Raw genomic sequence first — 4,147 nt, 5'->3', positions numbered from 1 at the left:
CCCTGTGAAGCACAATTCTACTCTGAAACACATGGGTTGCCATGAGTCGGAATTGACTTGATGATAACAGGGTTAACCAGGCATGAGTCAAGCACTGATAAAAATGCTTTGTGTTTTATAGCTTGTTTAGTTCTCATCACAGGTCCCTGGGTGGCGCAAACTGTTAAGTACTCAACTATTAGTCCAAAGATTGATGGTTCTAATCCACCCAGGGGTGCCTTGGAAGACAGTCCTGGCGATCTGCTTCTGAAAAGTCACACCCTTTGAAAACTCTGTGGAGCAGTTCTACTCTGCACACATGGTGACACTTGGTCGCCACGAGTCAGAATTGACTCAACGGCAACTGACAAAACAACAACAGTCTTTATTACAAGCCTAAGAGGTAGATTCTGTTATTATCTCCACTTCATAGATGAGAAAACTGAAGCTTGCCCAAACTCATACATACACCTCGTGAGTGGTGGAGCCAGAATTCAAATGCGGGCAACCTAACTTCAGAGTCTGTGCTCCTAACACCAGATACTGATTTGTATCCCCCACTGGATTGTAAATTCATCGAGGGCAGGTCTTGTTTACCACTGTGTCTCATTTACCATTGTATCCCCTGACTTAGCCCTGTGCCTAGCATATAGTAGCTGCTCAATAAGTATTTCTGACTGCTAAATGAGCTCATTGTATGGGTAACTAATACAAACCAAAATGGTCAGTTCAAAACCAAACTCACCACCTGTCACAAGTGCCACGTGAAGCTGCCTCTCACTTCTTATCCTACTTCTCTATCCTCTTACTGTGACTGTGGTCACTTAGAGACCCCACCTTTACTTTTCATTTTCCAGGCAGTAACCTGGTACTAACAGAGCTCTTTTGTGTGTCTAATGCTGCTCTAGGAGGTGCTGAGGGCATGACTAAGGAAACACAGCCAGAGCCCCAGCCCCTCCAGAAACTTAGTATCATACAGGTGCATAGAGTGTTGGAACTGGCAAGCGAAAATTGGAAAATAATTTAGTCCAACTCCATCATCCTACAGATGCAGAAAAAGGAATTTTGATGATTTGTCCCAATTTCTGTCACCAGCATGTACATAGCAATGAGTAAGGACAGAGCAGACTTTCTAACCTGGGTCTATTTGAAAGGCTGGGCTCTTTTCACTGTACCATACCTGCATATGTATTCACTCCGTATTTGTCCCATTTAGATCACCCTTCAAGAGAGCACTTGCTGCAGGGAGCGTAGTTAGCTGGCAGCTTCCTGCTTCAGCACCTTCAGGATGTGTCCCAGCATCATGCTAAAGCCACCTTCTCTCCTGAGTGCCCCCAGCTGTTGGCCAACCACAGGGTGGATGCTAGAACTGGCTGAATCAGCTCAAGGCAGAACTCCTCTCGTGAGTTCTCTTTGCTCTGGGGCTTCTCATTGTCCTGCCTGAGACTTCCTCAGAGCTGCACTGCAGTCGGGGGCTCTTCCTACCCAATCCTTCTTCCTTTCCTCACTCCTTTTACAGGTTTCAGATCAGCATTGTGGTCAAATGGTTCTCTCTGCCTGCTCCTGCTCCTTTTCCTTCTTATCCTTCACAGGCATTTCTCCTGCTATATCTTTTGTACTTCTAGTTTCATCTTGGCGCTGGCTTCCTGGAGCCCCTCCCTGCACTGGTGCAGCGCTCTTCCACTATGCCACGCTGCCTTATTGAAAACCTTCCCCGCAGACTTGATTCTCCTTATCAACTCCGTTCCTTTCTGCCACAGCCATCTCCCCATTTACCTTATCAACAAGTCCACTGTCTCTTGTACAAAAACTGTTGCTTTACACTTGTCACATAGCCTCCTAAGAGACATTACGTGGTAAAGGAAACAACTGTGTGTGTGTGTGTGTGTGGTGTCCACTGTGAAGTAAATGTGCCTGTTTTGCCCAGAAGGAAACTAAGGCTCAAGGAAGTTTTATAATTTGCTTGAGTCCGCAGAGGAACTGTTTAGGGCCCAAGCATGTTCCCACTACCCTATGTTTCCCCCAAGACACTTTCTATTTAAAAATTAAATAATCATTCATTTTGCTATATTAAGAACTACTGTATGGCAGGTGTTGTACTGAGCACTGAGGACCTAAAACTCAGTAAGATGAGGTCTTATCTCCTCAATAAGATGACAATTTAATGGGCTATGTGAATAAATAGCATAATGTGTGGTACCAACAGTTAATATTAGGGAGGACAGAGGAAGTAGACAATCTATAGCTTTGAAGAATTTAGGGAATTGGGGGGAACAGAGGAAGAAGAATGAAAATTTCAAATGGGTTCAGCTTGAATAAAACCGTGACAGTTGATAATGAGCCTGGTATGTTTGAGGTATCTGAAAGGAAATTGATTTCACCAGAATAAAGGATTTTCTTTGGGAATAATGGGAGGTGAGGCTGGCAAATAATGTAAAGCCACAAATGCCTTTAGGTAGTGAGGGGACAGTCTAAATCAAGGAAGTAATAAAGAACGTGCTGCTTCAGAAAAGAAGACCAACCCTGAGGTCTGAAGGCTGTCTGGGTTAAGCATCCAGTGACCAAAGGGGAGTCATTTCCCTAGATGAATGTATGTTCTTATTTCAATTGATTCTTAAAATGTTTTTTATATATTAGTAGCATTCTTACTTTGGCCTTTTTTCTTTTTAAAACTTTATTGTGGTAAAACATGTATAACATAAAATTTGCCGTTTTAACCATTTTAAAGTACAGAACTTAGTGACATTAATTACATTTATGATGTTGTACAAACATCACCACTATCTATTTCCAAAGCTTGTTCTTCACAGAAACTCAGTATCCATTAAGCAATAACTCCCATTCCCCCCCCAGCCCCTAGTAACCACTAAACTACTTTAGCCTTTATGCATTTGCCTATTCTAGATATTTCATGTTAGTTGGAATTATACAATATTTGTCCTTTTGTGTCTGACTTATTTCACTCAGCATAATGTTTTCAAGGTTCATCCATGACATAGCATGTATCAGAACTTCATTTCTCCTTATGGCTAAGTGATATTCCATTGTATGTGTATACCACATTTTCCTTATCCATTCATCTGTTGAGGGACACCTGGGTTGTTTCCACCTTTTGGCTACTGTAAATAATGCTGCAGTGAACCTTGGTATACAAGATCTCTTTAAGTTTCTGACTTTAATTTTTCTGGAGTGTAATTCCAGGAATTCCTGGAGTGGAATTGCTGATTCTATTTTGATAAATCTATTTTTAACTTTTTGAGGAGCTGCCAAACTTTTCCACAGCAGCTGTACTGTTTTACATTCCCACCAGCAATGGACAAGTGTTCCAATTTCTCCATATCCTCACCAACACTTACTAGTTTCCTTTTTTTTTTTTTTATTACTAGCCATCTGTCTTAGGCTGGGTTTTCTAGAGAAACAAAACAGTGAAGGATATATATATATATATATATATATATATATATATATATATATGTGGGTCAGGATATATATATATATATATCATATATATAGAGAGAGAGATTTATCTCAAGGAAATGGCTCACGTTGTTGTAGAGGCTGGCAAATCCCAAGTCTGTGGGTCAGGCATTAGGTGTGAGGCTGGAGACTTCTCCTAACTCATGTAGCTGCAGGGGCTGATGAACCCAAGATCCTCCAAGTCAGACAGTAGGCTGCTGGCCCAAGTCCCAAGAACTGGAGATCAGATGCTGACAAGCTGAATGCAGGATCCAGAGCAGAGCAAAAAAGCCCATAGCCTTGCCAGAAAGTCCACCTATATTGGATTCAGGCCACATCCCCAAGGAAACTCCCTTTCAACTGATTGGCTAGTCATAGCAGATTCCATTAGGGAGATGATCGCATTATTTTGGATCTCATCTTAGAGATGATTACATCATTATACAACTGCCAAACTACATCCATAACTGCGAAACCACTGAGAATCCTGGCCCAGCCAAGTTGACACACAACCTTAATGATTACACCATTTTTTTTTTTAGTGTGTATGAACTGCTTTGGTTCTTTTTAAATATCTTCCATGTCTCTATTTAACTTGTTCTTTTTATCTTTCTTTTAGCATCTTGAATACATGGAATACAGTTACAAAAAATTTTAATGTCCTTTTCTGCTAATTCTATAATATTTCTGGATCAGTTTCAGATGATTTTTT

The sequence above is a fragment of the Elephas maximus genome, chromosome 22, assembly GCF_024166365.1.
Source record: "Elephas maximus indicus isolate mEleMax1 chromosome 22, mEleMax1 primary haplotype, whole genome shotgun sequence".
In the NCBI taxonomy this organism is placed as follows: Eukaryota; Metazoa; Chordata; class Mammalia; order Proboscidea; family Elephantidae; genus Elephas; species Elephas maximus.
The sequence above is the reverse complement of the archived record's forward strand: the minus strand, read 5'-3'. Positions refer to the sequence as shown.